Here is a 16,353-nt window from a genome sequence, read left to right as displayed (position 1 = left end):
AACGGTCCCCTGTCAATGCTGATGTTGTTCCCCCTGGACCTATTAGCAACACTCAGCTGAAGAAAGAGTAGGCACAGCACAGAGACCTTTATACCCAGCACTGTTGTCACAAGTACATATGATCCAAATGAAGACAACAAATCTCCATCGTGAAAGATCACATTCTTTGATGGCATTTTAAGGTTCACAGATGGAGGCAAAAACAGCAATGTCTGAGCCAGTCTGCATTTGGAAAATAACACGTACAGATTCACTAATGCAATGTTTATTAAGCAGATGATATGTGCTCAGAAGTATGTTAAGGAGCACTGTTCTGGGAATCTCACATTATGTGACTTAATCCTCATAATAGCCTGGGAGTTAGGTACTAAGTGTTCAATAATTCCCAGGATTTAGATGAAGGAACCAGCATTTTAATTTCTTCTTCTGTTTCTTCATCATTGATTTTGAAAGAAAATATATAGAATGAAAGATAAATATAGACCATAGGAATATAGAAAGGAAGGGTAAAGTGTAGTTCAGAGAGATTTCTCATTGTTATGTTTGTGTTTACTTTCTTGTGACTTGTGGAGCAATTACTGGATCTGCAGAAATAGAACATAGGTTGCTGGGTAGGATGTCTCTACAAGCCCTGGCTTCAATGAAAAAGAAAGAAATTAAGGCTCCAAAATATACAGTAAATTGATTCCATTTATCTACTTTTGAGTTTCAGGAAACTTTGAGCACAAGTTCTGGAGAGGCAGCAGGAGCCACCACCCAAAAGGAGAGATTCCAGAACTAGATGAGGCCCAGAAGAGGGTGAATCTGGACAGGGCTGGGGCAAGGAGAGGGTCCTATGTAGAATTATGTTCTCAAAGCTCCTGGGGTATTTCCAGTTCTCTTTCCTAAGCCTAAGAGTTTGTGTAATTTTAATCTATTTTAGCTACCTCTTTGTCTATTTTATAACATATAATACCAAGAAATTTAACCAAAGCCCTTAGGGTTCTCTAGGACAATTTTATTAAAAGCTAAATATGTGTTCTTAGCAAGGTAAAAACACTAGAAATAGCAACAACAACCATCACAACTCTTCCGTGTATGAATAGCCCTTCAGGTGGTGACATCAGAAGTCACAACAGCATAAGGGATGTGGTGCCAATGAAGCCCAAGTCCCCTGCACACCTCCCTTCATTGTACTGACCACATGGTGCTGAATTCTACCATTTATCTGGTTGCTCCAGACTGAAAGTTCCTAGATGGTAGGGACCATAACTGCTTCACCTATTTTTCTCATGGCATATGAGGTGGAGGCAATTGGTTTATCAGTTTGAGTCTCCAGACCTCCTCCTTGTTTTTCACCCAAATACCAAGAAACTGGAGAAACTCTCCTCCGGATACCAACCAAGGAGCTTCCTTCCATGAGGAGAGAAACAAACACTGGGTGCCTCATTTATCTTACTCTGGGATGGAACCAGAATTAGACACTCTTGTCAGCCTGGTCCGAGTCTGCACAGAACATCCTCAAATGTCTCACAGACACACAGGTCATTGTGAGACGGTTCCTAGTGACCCTGGGATTACGGCCACATGGTGATTCAGACAAGAGAGACTTAACCTGACTCTAAATAGAAAATCGAATTGTCCTGGTGGAGCTCCAGAACTTGGATCCAGATGTGGTATCACCCATCCTAATTAGCTAGTTCTTAGGAAAGAGGAAGGACAAGAATACTGTACTCTAGTATCACATTTTACAGGTAGATGTAGTTGTGGTCATAGCTCTAATTATTATATGGCATTGACCTCTTACTGCTAAGATGTGATGGAAAAAAAGAGTCAAACTCTGGAAAACATTTGAATAGATTTACTCTGAGCAAAATTAGAGTGACCATGGCCCACGACACAGCCCTCAGGAGACCTGGAGAACATGTGCCCAAGGTTGTCTTGGTGAAGCTTGGTTTTGCATATTTTGGAGAGACATGAGACATTAATCAAATACATATAAGATATACATTGGGCCAGCCCATAAGCACAGGAGAACTCAAAACTGGAGCTTTCATGTTACAGGTAGATTTAACAGTTTTCTGATTGGCAATTGGTTGAAAGAGTTATTATCAATATAAAGGAATGTCTGGGTTGTGATAAGGGGTTGTGTAGACCACAGATTTATAATGCAGATGAAGCCTCCAGGTCACAGGCTTCAAAACTAATAGAGTACAAATGTTTCTTATCAGACTAAAGGTCTGTGTTGATGTTAACTTTGGTTGGCTTTTCCCAAATTCCAAAGGGAAGGGGTCATAACGAAGCATGTCTAACCCCCAATTCCTGTCATAGCCTGAGCTAATCTTTCACGTTCACTTTGGAATGCCCTGGCCAAGAGGAAGGGTCCATTCAGATGGTTGGGAAGGCCTCAGAATTTTAATTTTGGTTTAACGATGCTTGTTTATACTGACAGATTCTGCCATCAGATTCTATATACATGAGAAGCCCCTCGCTTATCTGCAGCAAGTCACTGGACAAGATCTGGAAAGCTCAAAGGGACACATTCTGAAAGGGGGACTTTAAGATGTCAATGTTGACCTCACTATGAAGAAAATGTCTCCTGTGGGTTTTCTGTACATTCTCAATCTTTAGTCTAGCCCTGTTTTGTAAATCCCAGATGGTGGCCAGTTCTTACATGCAGGTTCTAGGTGGGATCCACCTGTCTCTGCATTCTTGGGTGTTACAGCAAGCAGAGTAAAACCAAAGGAGAGATCCACTCAAAGAGACTGCACCCTCTAAATAGTATGTTGACTGAAAAGGAAAAAAGCAGCCAGGCGCGGTGGCTCACACCTATAATCCTAGCACTTTGGGAGGCAGAGGCAGGCAGATCATGAGGTCAGGAGATCGAGACCATCCTGACTAACACGGTGAAACCCCATCTCTACTAAAAATACAAAAAATTAACCAGGCATGGTGGCACACGCCTGTAGTCCCAGCTACTCAGGAGGCTGAGGCAAGAGAATCACTTGAACCTGGGAGGCAGAGGTTGCAGTGAGCCAAGATCGTGCCACTGCACTCCAGCCTGGGCACCAGAGCAAAACTCCACCTCAAAAAGAAAAAAAAGGAGAGAGAGAGAGAGAGAGAGAGAGAGAGAGAGGAAGGAAGGAAGGAAGAAAGGAGGAAAGGAAGAAAGGAGGAAAGAAGAAAAGGAGGAAAGGAAGAAAGGAAGAAAGAAAAGAAGAAAAAACTGAGGCAACATTCATAGAAGTAGAGTTTTGGGTCAAGCTTGAGGATTGCAACCTGGGAGCATAGATTCAAGCTGCCCTCAATACACACTTCAATTAGCAGCAGTTACAAGTGGATTTGTAAAGGCAAAAGTAAAGGACAAGTAGTGGGCTGATACAGAGTTGTTTGTGAGGAATTCTTACTGATTTACAGAAATAACATTACTGATTGGCTACATATTGTTAAGCTATAGGGTGTGGGGTGTAGTGTCCAGTGTGGGATTATTAGGTTAATGTACAGCTAGGTATGGCAATAGCAACCAGTTTCAAGAGATGAATGCATAGCTCAAGGCAGTACGACATGATTGTGGCCTCATCTTAGCATCTCTCTGGGCCTAAAATTTGAATTCCTCAAATAAAAGTTTTTCTCTTTTCTCAAATCTCAAGGTCTGGAATCAGAATTCAGAGCATAGTTTTAGGTCTTGGGTAGAAAAGCAGCAGGTGTTATTTGCACATGTGTGGACATTTGGACAAGAAGAGGAAGGAGAAAGTTGAGATTTTTCTCATATCTACTCAATGCACATGGGTTATCCTGACTGTTTCTGGGCCCTGTGGTCTCTGGATCCGTTTCAGGTCTGATGATACTGGGGTCACTGAAAGAGGTGAAATGGTTGATCACTGCCCTGTGGAGTTTGTAGAAATATGGTCTAAAAACTATCTAGAAGTGACTTTAGAGGACTATAGATCCCAAATAGGCAGAGACACCATTCTGCCTGCGTACTGTGGCGGCAGCATGCACTTTGTAGCACAGTTGTGGATTGGCTGGAAGCCTGACAGGGAAAGGCCCCTCCAGTGAGAAGTATGGTGGGAACTTTATATGTTTATATCATGTCTGGCTATTCTGGACAGTGTTTGGAGAATATAATTAAAAGCAAAATTGGGGAAACCCCAGAAAAGCTCCACAATAATAGAACAGAAAAAAAGCTATTGTATCACACAGTTAAAACGGAATGTGACCGGCTCATTGACAGGCAATCTGCTTAGGAGAGTGCAAAAATAGAAACAAGGTCACCATCATTAGTCCACAAGTGGAGGACCTGACAGCACCATTTGTCATACATAGTTCACCCTAAATTTACCTGGTAATGGGGGGTGGGTATCTGTGTATGCTAGTTGGCCATATTCAAAAAATAATAAACTTCATCATTATGACAGGAAGTAGTTTTGCAACTTGGAGCCTGATGCCTGCAGAAGGTAGCCTCCCACTCTGCTACAGGTGCTATTGAACAGTTTGCTATCTTCTTGGCTATTTACACATCAAAGCAATGGGTCCCTACTCTGTGAGCGCTGGCCTGCAGTACTCCTGCTTGCCCGCTCCTGGCAGCCTGTGTCCTCTCTTGACCTCTATTATCTGCCGCTGAGGCACAGCCCACAGCCCACAGCAGGCAGCCCATATCCCATGTGAACCCCAACTGTCACAGCTGCACCCCAGTGCTACATCATAGAGTGGGGTCCCTGAGCTGCAGGAGAAGAGGCTGAAGGGCTCCTGGGCAGAATTATATTTTCTCAATAATGGAAACAGAAGAGTTTCAGCCTCGGTTTCTGTTTATACGGCTGACAAAGGAAAAAACTGCTGGATTCCCAGCATGAGTCTGGATAGAGCAGCTCCAAGGGTTGTCACTGTGACAGTCCACCTCTTAAAGGCACCAAGAGACACTAAGAGGTCTTCTGAAAAAGATACCCAAAGGATTGGAGAGAAAAACAGCTCTCAGTCTGAGGAAGATTGTATTGAGAAAAGAAAGAAGTTGAAAGCATCTTAAAAAAAAACTTAGGTTAGATATGAGATTAGTCACGTTGGCCAGAAAATATTCCCTGAAGCAGTTCCCCTTTAAACACCCCAAGTGCACAGCTGCTCTCAGCATGAGAAACTAGTGTTATGAACAAAGGGAAATTATTCTCAGCAGAATGTCTTAAAGTTTTTCTTCCATCTATGCTGATCTCTCATCTGCTGGCCATTGGATTGGGAATCTACATTGAAACACATCTGACAACCCCCACCAGCACTTTCTGATGAAGAACTGGAAGCCGACTTTGTTCATCTAGATGAGTAGATCTGAGCTTGCAACAATGCCAGCTGACGGAGCTGTTATGATCCGTGGGTGGCTGCATCACCTGTGTCTATTTGTTCTGTAATAGCTGCATTCTTACTTTAGTAAAATAGAAGAATAGACTCCAAAATCTTGCTGACATATAATTATACCTATGGGATCAATTAAGCAGTATGTCAGACTAATATCTACTGTAACAATGAGGTAGTGAATTTTCTTTAGACAATAGATATAAATAACTATAAATATTTAACAGACTAGTCTTAATCTATGCTGTATTTTCTAAAATTATCTGTAACCTTAAGTTAAAATGCTTTATGTTTCAAAACAATAAGCAATAATAATATTAAAATTACTATAATTTTAATATCAGGGGTTTGTCCAAAATAAATATTGTGACCTTATATTCACACTATTGTATGAAATACTATTTAATTTACATGGGTGCAGTTGTCTACTAAAGACTACACAAAACTGTGCAAACTGATCTTATGTAATAAACAGAAACAAAGGTACAGCTATGCATTCCACTGTTCGATTCATACACTAAACTCTTCTTGCTTTTGCAATGTAAGTACTACAGTCTCCAAATACTAAGTCATCACCTTAGATGATCAGTTTTCTGTCAAAGGAAAGATACTCAGTGGCTTTTACTCTTCATCACTCTGTATTGCTGAATTTAATCCTATTCTTTGTGCTCAAGTTTTGTGTGCTTTTAAAATGAGTTTATCCTAAACAAATCCATGTCTACTTTAAAAGGTAGAAAATAGAAAAATAAAAATAAAATGAGCTTTGCCAAATCAGAAATAGAATAAAGCCATGGTTTTCAGGTCCTAAAGAAAATCCTGAGTCAGAAAGAATGACAAAAGGTTGATTTAGCTGTTAAAATAATTTTCACATATTTAAAAAAGCAGAAAAAATACATATAAATGCGTTAAGAAAAGGAAAAAGAACAAAATCTCTTCCCTTACTTTCAAAGATTAATCCTCTTATTTCTAACTCACATTTTCACCGTCAATGGCCAGGTCCAGGGACATGGCTCCTGGATATCTGAAATTTGGTAGACACTGGATTCAGGCATATAAGGGGTGGTCCTGGGTACACAATATACACATGAAAGATGGTTTGTGAGAGGGGAAGCAGAAGAGAGAAAGATGCTATCAGAAATCCACAGGTTGGGGAGAGTGCAAGGTAGGTGGAAAGACTGGTTTGTGCTATACACACTGGCCCAGGTGGGACTATATTCTGATTTACTCCTGTGTCCATGTGGTGGATGAGATTATAATTGGGTTGTCCAGAACTCCAGTTTGGCAGAGCTAATCAGTTGCTGCTACAAATTTGGTGTCAGGGTGGAGATGCACCAGGAGTCCTCTAAGTACTTTTGTGGGTTTCTGACAAGCAACTTAAGGAGCAAAAGTGCCATAGTGCAATTCCTGAGGATGGGGCCTAGCCCTGGGAGAAGTGTGGTCACATGAATGCCTAGTGGGTATGTTCCCTAGTGGGTGAGAATCATGTGACTGCAGCTGTGAAAGGAGAGGGCTTGTTCTCAGCACTCCTTTCTTCTAAGTTCTCAGTCCCCTCTCTCCCTAATAAGAGACCCACAAATACAGGATAATGTGCAGTGTGAAAGGCTGTGTGCAGGAGAGCAGAGCTGACCTTCCCCGGACACCTGGAGTCTCAAACCCAGGCCCCTGTGATGCTCCTCTAACACCAAATCTATGGAGTTTGCTGAACACTAAGCAATTCCCCAACACCAGCTTGTTGCCTAAATTTCAATTCTGACAATATCCAGAGTCAGCACAGGCCCCACAAGTTCAGGGCCCAGTCCCACACCATTGCCCTTACTGTAGACGCCAGTCACAATCCCCGGGGACCTGTCTACACATCTGAGCTACTGCCTCTAAACTGACAACTCCCATAATCCCCTTTCAAGTCCACTAATTTGACAGAACTTCTCACAGAACTCAGAAAAACACTGCCCTTAATGTTTACCAGTTTATGTTAACAGATTCGATTCAGAAGAGATAAATGGAAAAGATGTACAGGACAAAGAAAAGTGGTGGGGAAAGACGCGACTCCTAGGTAATCCTGGTCAATAGCTATGATTAATGACATTGCCATCCTTTGTGTCCTCCAGGAACAGCTTAATAAAAAGAAACAAAACACTCTTCCCGTTATGACTTAGATGATGCTCCCTTTTTGCCTATCACATAGCCACACACATGCACTCTGAAAATTTCCATCTTTCTCTCATGAAGAATAGGCTGAACAATTTTGTCTTCAGTGGTCAAAACAAAATGCTTCTTTTTTTTTTTTTTTTGAAACGGAGTCTCACTTTGTCATCCAGCCTGAGTGCAGTGGCACAATGTCGGCTCACTGCAACCTCCATCTCCAGGTTTCAAGCAATTCTCCTGCCTCAGCCTCCTGAATAGCTGCGATTAGAGGCATGTGCCACTCCACCTGGCTAATTTTTGTACTTTTGGTAGAGACGGGGTTTCACCATGTTGGCCATGCTGGTCTCAAACTCCTGACCTCAGGTGATCCGTCCCTCAGACTCCCAAAGTGTTGGGATTACAGGCGTGACCATTGCACCTGGCCCAAAACAAAATACTTCTTATATAAACATTACTTAAGTTCCTCTCCCTCTCCCAGGTCCCTGAACTTTGTCCTGTCCTTAGTCTGAGTCAACATACAACCTCACTGTATGTACCTCCTAAGAACACACTGACTTCAGGATGAAACATTCTCTGATCTGGAATCTGTTTTGTCATCCTCCATCCTGACCTTCTCCTCCAATCTTCATTCTAATCTTGTCTGTTCCTCCCTATGAAAGAAAGCCCTTGTCTGCCTAACTTTTGGGATCTTCAAAGATCTTATACTTGGCACTTCCCCGTGTTGCAATACTCCTTTGAAACTAACTTCTTCCCTAAATCCGACTTTGTTTTGTTGGGCAAACTCTAGAAACAGCCCTAGGAAAACAACAATTCCATCCTCAGAACGACCCTTTCAATCCCCTTCCACTCTAAACCCAACTGCATCTGCCTGTGGATACCTAGTTTTCCAGAGCTCTGTAGCTTCTCTCAGTTTAAAACCTTCTTCCATGGTTGGAGTGACCAGACTGGGACACCTGCAGGGGCGACTCCCCAGGAGGAATTAACTGGACCTCCAGTGAACTCCTTTTGCAGACTCAATATTGGCCTTAGCTTGGGATCACTGGGCTCAGGCTTCAACTTCCCAGTTAGGGTTATTCACTTAGTTTTAAATGACAAAACACCAGTCTTTGAAAAATTCAGCAATATTTCTCAAACACAGTGTTTATATGTAAGGGAAGGACATTTTAATGTGCTTACATTTCATACTTCAACAAGAAAAGCAGAAGCACTTATCCCTTTCAGACAATAAACACACAATTTTTCCACAACAACTCATTTAGTAAACAATTTGTTACACAAGAACACTTTTAGGGGGTGTCAAGTCCATCTCATGAAATTCAGCATTAAACTCAGAAATCAAGATAACAGACACAGGACAGAGCTATCTACTGTCACAAATTCACCCTGCAAAAAGAGGAACTGATGTTTTAATGAATCTATGCAATTCACCAATTAATCTACCACATTTTCTTATGGAAAGGTATTCAAGTCATACAGTCTTAGTGGAAGACATTTTCACTATTCTTTTCCTTGATATCGTTCCCACAGCTAAGCCCTGGGATTCTATTTGAAATCACCCCCTAAACAAGAACAGACTGAGAAACTTCCTACACTCCCTCTGGAAAACAAAAAAGGTAAATCCAATATTTTTAACAATTGGAATTCCTGACTAGATATCTAATTTTTTCTCAAATCCACCTCTTTCATGCCCTTTGTAAATGTTGTCTTATCTTTCTAGTTCTACCGATAAAACAAATTTACAGTTTAAAAACTGAAGTTTAAATAAGTGAGCAAATTCTTTCAAGGTGGCAACACCAGGTAGTGGCAGTGTTGAGTGCAACACAGACATGTGTGTCTCATATGAGGTCAAGCCATCCAGTAACAGAGATCCTCCCATCCTGCTCACTAAAGTGTTCAGTGACCACCCTCCCAGGACACGCGGCACTGTGCACCAGTGGGTGAATGACTCAGGTGCATTTTACTTTGCAGGTTCTTGCACCATCTCTTTCGGATGGGTTTTCCTTGTCCTTTGAGATACTTTTTTTTTTTTTTCCTTTCAGAAATCTGAGAGAATCCAGAGGGCAGGAATCATTTTTCTCTTTTCTCCTCAAAATCAGCATCTGATTGGCTGACCAACAAAATATGTCTCAAGAAACGGAAGCTGGGTAAAGTGAAGACAAACTAAATGTCCCAAGGGGTTAGCTTTTTAGAGGCACCATATATATGCCAGGAGACTCCTCTCAGTTCCAGGTCCTCCACTTGCTCCCTGGAGAGACTGCACTCCATACCTCTCAGGTTGTTCTCTGTGAGGAAATAACCCCGGGGCTGATACGCATTACGCACTCCGGCAGACACAGCCATGATGAGTATCTTAGGCCATCTCCAGATAGTACTGAAGCCCAGAATCAGGAAAAGACAGGAGGTGGCTAAGGACACATCAACTTGTAAAGTTTCTAAAGAGAAACCTCAAGCCAAAGACATTCTGAGAAGAAGTCTGTGCTTATGGAAAATAAAAGGAAGAGAGGCACAGAGATTTTTTCAGAGCAGTATCAGGGAATTGTTCTCTGCTTTCCTATGAAAAGTTTACAGAGAACAAATATCTTATAAAGTGCCATCCAATGCTTTGTGAAAAAATAATTACAATATTGTGTCTGAGATGTACAATAAAGGACAAATAGTTGATAATCTTATGAATTATGGAGGGAAAATTAGCATTTGGGCATGTCAGAAGGAACTGGAAATTTAGGTGTTTTTGTTTTTTTTTTCCTTTTTTTTTTTCTTTTTTTGAGACACAGTCTCACACTGTCGCCCTGGCTGGGTGCAGTGGCATGATCTCAGGTCACTGCAACCTCCGCCTTCCAGGTTCAAGCGATTTTCCTGCCTCAGCCTCCCGAGTAGCTGGGATTACATGTGCCCGCCACCACACCCGGCTATTTTTTTTTTGTATTTGTAGTAGAGACGGGGGTTTCACTATGTTGGCCACGCTGGTATCCAATGCCTGACCTCGTGATCCACCCGCCTCAGCTTCCCAAAAGTGCTGGAATTACAGGTATGAGCCACTGCACCCGACCGGAAATTTAGTATTTTACTGCAATCCAGAGTTAGACTGGGGGAACAGGGGGTTGGACTTGATACCCTGCTTGAGACACATTTGGAAAATGCAAGGGAAAACCATTCCCCTGGAGAGTGTTATAATAATTAAACAGCAGGCAATTAGACTGAGATAGCTCTAGTGCCCTGTGTTCCTATGCTAAAAAAATAATCTAACTCTTCTTGTAAATTACTTCCTCAGAGGGAAACAAAATTCAGGCTTAACCCACCAAAAACTGCCAATTAACCTCTGATCACATAACTAGAAAATTTCCACCTCGATTGTATAGATAAGACAACTACATAACTGTCCCCAATCATTTACTGAACTGTGTTTCCATCCTCATGCACCTTATAAAAGCTACTCCTTCAAGCCCCTCCTGTGGACCAGAAACCATGGCTCCGTGCTGGACAATTCTTGAACTGCTCTTTGCTCCAATAAATTCTTTAACATTTTTGCAGTGATGCCCTTTAAGGTTTAACAGGAGAAAGAAGGGACAGGCGACCCCGGACGATAGCTCCTCGCACAAGCCCCACACCCCCAATCGGAGGTCTCCCTAGGACCCTCCTGCCCACCCTCACCATCCAGGCGACGGAGGGCTGTAGACAGGGCGAGGTCACCGTGCAAGGTTGGGACAGGATGCGGGTCCCAAGGTGGACCCAGCCGCCATCTTGAGGCCTGAGGGAGCCCGCGTCCCGCCACAGGCGGTTCCAGCCACTTCCAGACATCCCGCAGCTTCTCAGGACACCAGGTCCCGCACACTCACCATTTCTAGGCTTTCAGGAGGCCCTGGCATCTTAAGCATGGATCCCTCAATACCTGCAGGTCACAGGGCCACCTAGGCTGGGCCTGAAGGAGCAGAGAGACAGCAGTAAAGAACGGAACCTGGAGATTGCGGCACAGCGAGAGGCGAAGGCCCCAGCATGTGCCTGAAGCCGCTAGGTCCTCTCCACCTGCGTGCCTGATTGGACAGCTCCCAACCCGGCGACAGTGATTGGATAAGGTCTTAGGCCATGCCCCCTTGGCCCCTGAGTGACATAAGATGTGACCAGATACTGGGCTGAATAAGGCAAGAGCGACAAAGATGGAGTCATGTAGGGAGGGAGCCCAGGCGGGGCTATGTTTGTCCATTAAGGAATCCATTCCCGTCTGCAGAGCACTGGTAATCACGGATACCTGGGGTCCCTCTGCCCCAGAGAGATGTCTGCTTTCCCAAGAGCAAGTGCAGCCCCTGGACCCTTCCAAATGGAGGGAAGAGGCAAACAAGGACTTTTAAAAAGTGGAAGAGTAGATAATTTAAGGAAGGACTCCTCATTCATGAGGCCACAAGAAGGCAGGGAGCAGGGCTATAGGGCGTGGAGATGGGGCAGAAAAGAAGTGGTCAGTAGAGTATGCTGAGTTCTTTAGAACTGAGAGGTATGGACCAAGACAGAGAGGAGAGGCCAGGACAGAGCAAGTGAATTTAGCTCAGATGGCGAGGGGCAGAGCACAGAGGAGTCGTTGCTCAGAGAATCCCATGGAACCTGCAGTGGATGATCCCTGCAGCAGATGGTCCCTGCATGGTACCGGGCAGATGCATAACAACCCTAGTACGACCCCAGCCATCCCCTGCCCCTCAGCATCTGAGCTAAATCTACTTTCTGTACATGTCGTGGGGCAACCTCATGGCCTACAGAAACCAGAGAGCCTGGGAGACTCTTATTAAGCCATTTTCCAGCAGAGCAGCAAACACCACCAGAGCTTCAGCCCAACCTGATCAGACCTGTCCTGACATGCCAGCCCAGCTTCCTCCCACCTTGGCCTGGCAGATTCCCTCTTGGTGCCCTGGATGACAGACTAGGACACAGGGTTTCCTGACACCTTGATCAGGACGGGAGCCCAGAACTTTCAGATCTCTTCACAGAATATTGTTTTAAGAAGGATGCTGAACTTGACAATCTCATCTGGGGAGCCAGGCAGTGCCAAGGCTCTGGGCAGGTTGGACAAGGAGTGAAACTTGGGCTCTTGACTCCTTGCCCAAATTATGACGTGACAGTGCACCAATCAGCACACTGTTAAAACGCACCAATCATACCTGTATCTGGTACAATGCTGGCACCTTCTCAGTGTCTCCTGCACTGTTCCAAGCATACTGCCCCACAGGCAACTGGGCCAGCAGTCACTGTGAGCTCAGGGGAAGGGTCTAAGGTTGCTGCATCTTCACCTCTGCAGCACACAGTAGGCACTTGTCCAGTGTGTGTTGAGCACACTGATGAAAGGCATTGACTTGTCAATCACCCCTACTAGACCAAGGGCTCCCAAGGGCAAGGCCCCTATCAATCCCTGTGATGGCCCCACAGGACTTGGCAAGCAATAGCTGTTCAGCCCCTAGATGCTGAGCTGATTCACCTATGGGACAGCAGTACAGTGGGGCTAGGAGACCTGGGTGAAACCCTGACTCTGCCAGTTACATGCTGTGTGACCTCGATCAAGAACCTGTACCACACTGGGCCTCATTATCTGCAGGAGACTGAAAAGAACCCCTGTCATGTAGAGAATCAGTGTGAAAATGATAACTGTGTGTTCTCATCAAGTTGGAGGAGAGGGAAGGGGCTGAAAGAGGGGGCAGAAGCAAAAACAAGGACGGTTTTTAATGTTTGCATTTGAAGTACTAGGTCTAGGGTGAGGAGAAGGGAGGCCAGAAGTCCTAAACTATGCAGTCATCATTCTGCCCCTCCACCAAAGATGTGACTGGCATCCAGGAGAGAGAAGCGCCACACCATCCTACAGGAGAGATCTTACTCTGGATAACTGCAGCTTCAAAAGAATTTCAGACCTTCAGTCATGCTTTTGTAAAATGACTCAGGCTCCACTGGATGACCTAGGGCCTTGTCCCTGTAGGCTCCTATGGGCAGCAGATGCCTAAGCACAAGAATGGCTGGCAGGCAGAACCCTGGTTCTGGCCTCAGATCCACCCTTAGCTGTCTGTGTGTTCTCTTCTGAACCTCAATCTTCTCATTTTTCATATGAAGGTGGATGTACCTTTGGGGCATAGCCAGGGGTAAAGGGAATTCTCTACAGAAAGCCAGTAGTCACTATACATAGTACCTGAAAAGTGTTCAACGCATGTTTGATGTCTCCTGATTTTTAGAAATAAGCACACTAAGGACAGTCCCCAGCATATATGTGGGTGCCCAGTCCTGTCGGGAAGTGCCATGTCCAGAGAGGGTGGCTCACCTGGCCCAGCAGGTCACTCCTCATCATCACCAGGAAACCTGGAAGGGAGTCACGAAAGACATGCAGGACTGGGGAAGCAGCCCCAGCATGCAGCTCGGTCCTGCAGGTGGTGGGCATACACTCCATCCCCGGGTGGTGGGTCTGCTCCTTCAACACCGCCACACAGGCTCCAAGCAAGGAGGAACATGATGACATAAATAAGACCCAACAAACTCTATGCATACTTTATCTCACCTTTATTTACAAATAAGAATTATAACAAAAGACACACGACACAATATAGTAGACTATGAAGAAAAGCTGCCAAATGCAGACCAAAACAAACAAACAAACAAACAAACAAAAAACTACATGTAGGTGAACTATTAGCATCTACATAGTTTATCCAGCACTTCCAAATTTGGCAGTCAGGCAAAACTTGAGCTGTGGGATTTACTAAACAACAGGCTCTCCTCTGCACCTGTAACTTGCTCTCAATTGGCCCATCCCAGGCCTGGTCGCCCTTGGAGGCCTTGCCCAGAAAACACCCCTTCACCTCCCCTAATCAGATTAAGTCACTTCCTTCCCATTCTAGGCCCTCCATGGTCCCCCTCCAAAGGCAGTGCAGAGCAGAAAATTCACAGGCTTTGGAGCCAAAAAAATGTGGACCCGAATCCCAGCTTCAATATTTGCTGGTTGTGTAGTCATGAGTAAGTTACTGAACTCCTCTGAACCTCGAATATCTCCTCTGTATTGTGGGGACCATAATACCCATGGAACAGGTATGCTGGGAAGGCTGAGAGAAGTGGTTGTGTAAAACTCTCACCTGGATGCTCTGAAATGCAGGCAGAGGGTATGATTGAGTGAGCAATGGCAACACTTATCAAGCAGGAAGAAGAGTCAAGCCCACTTTGACTTGACCTTCTAAGTGACACAAATGTCTTAGCCCTTTTGTGTTGCAATTAAAGAATATCTGAGGCTGGGAGATTTATGAAGAAAAGAGGTTTTATTCAGCTCATGATTCTGCAGACCACACAGGAAGCATGGTGCCAATACCTGCTTCTAGCAAGGGCCACAGGCTGCTTCTGCTGAGAAGCTGCCCTGGCCTGTGGGGCTCCTGTCTGTATCTGACACTATGCAGGCACTTGCTCAGTGTCTCCCCCAGTGTGCCAAGCATGCTGCCTCCGACTAACTCAACCATGTTGACCGTCACTGTGGACTCAGAGGAAAGTTCCGGGGCTGCCACAGCTTCACCTCACAGTAGGCACATGTTCAGTGGGTGTTGAGCAGACTGATGGAAGGCATAGACTAATCAGCCTCCCCTTCTAGACCAAAGGCTCCCAAGGGTTGGGATCCTCTCAATCCCTGTCATGGTCCCATAGGACTTGACAAGCAGTAGCTTGTTCAGTAGCTTGAACAACCTTGGCAGAAGGCCAAGGAGAGGTGGTGTGTGCAGAGATCACTGGGCAGGAGGGAAAGCAAGAGAGAGGGGAGGGAAGTGCGAGGCTCTTTTTAACAACAGAGACATACTCTTGTTTCCAGTTCTCACAGGAAGCAGCAGAGTGAGAATTCATTCCTTAGTGCTAGGAGGGCACCAAGCCATTCATGAAGGATCCACCCCTATGGCCCTCAAACCTCCCATTAGGCCACACCACCAACAACGGGGATCACATTTCAACATGTGATTTGCAGGGGTAAACAAACCTAACTACAGCAGCCACTGTCTACAGCTGACTGGTTCAGTCCTGGCTCTTATCTGTTCCAACTGTTTTCAAGCAGACACACCTGCTCAAAAACTTCAGAGGCTCCCCACATCCTAACGGATCAAGTCCAGACTCCATGCTTCTCTGTGGCCCCACCTCCACTCACCTCTGCATCCTCCTTTCCCACATCTCTGCATGTGCATGCCTTGGACTCCCAGCAGAGCACAATAGGGTCTACACCCTTTACCCAAAACCTTAGGGCAAAGTCAGTTTTGAAACTGAAAACTGGTTTAGAGACTAGAAAGCTAGGAATGGGCAATCAGGGGGTCTTCTCAGAGGAGTCCGGGGATGCTCACTGTAATCCATGCAGCATAACATATGAACATCCATAGTCACATGCATGGAATCAACAAAGATCAGATATAACCTCATGGCAGTTCAGGTCAGGTGCAACCATCATGAAAATTGCAAAACCCTCTGGGTTTTCAGAGCATTTTGCATTTCAGAAGATAGATGAGGAATTGCAGACATGTATTCCTTTCTCTCCACCTCTGGCTTCCCCAGCTCTGTACCTTTGTTCATGCTACCCTCTACTCCTACAGTAAAATTCCTGTGGCACCTTCATTTGCTGAACTCCCACCTATGCTTCAAACACCCATCTAAGATACCTCTACTCAAAGAAAACCTGGCGAATTGGGAGGGTACTCTCTGCAGTGCAATGAGAGTTTTGGGAGCCTATTTCTAATGTCCCAGAGGTGCAACTCCTCTCTCTGGCCCCCAGTTCCTCACAATTAAAATAGAAGGATTAGTTTAAAATCCTTTTCTGCTTGCCAAAAGTAATTTCATTCTGAGTTTGATTCTCACAATATATCCATTAAATTAATGAATAAACGCACTAAGGAGGTTTCTGTTCCAAACTTA

General features: G+C 44.6%; 1 pseudogene; it reads left to right on the top strand.

Annotated features, from left to right (window-relative positions):
- The first annotated feature begins 1,866 nt into the window (after positions 1-1,866).
- LOC139359389 (BCL2/adenovirus E1B 19 kDa protein-interacting protein 3-like) lies at positions 1,867-5,934 on the top strand (annotated as a pseudogene).
- Positions 5,935-16,353: the final 10,419 nt, after the last annotated feature.

The sequence above is a fragment of the Macaca nemestrina genome, chromosome 17, assembly GCF_043159975.1.
Source record: "Macaca nemestrina isolate mMacNem1 chromosome 17, mMacNem.hap1, whole genome shotgun sequence".
NCBI classification, from domain to species: domain Eukaryota; kingdom Metazoa; phylum Chordata; class Mammalia; order Primates; family Cercopithecidae; genus Macaca; species Macaca nemestrina.
This window is presented reverse-complemented; position numbering and strand designations above follow the sequence as displayed.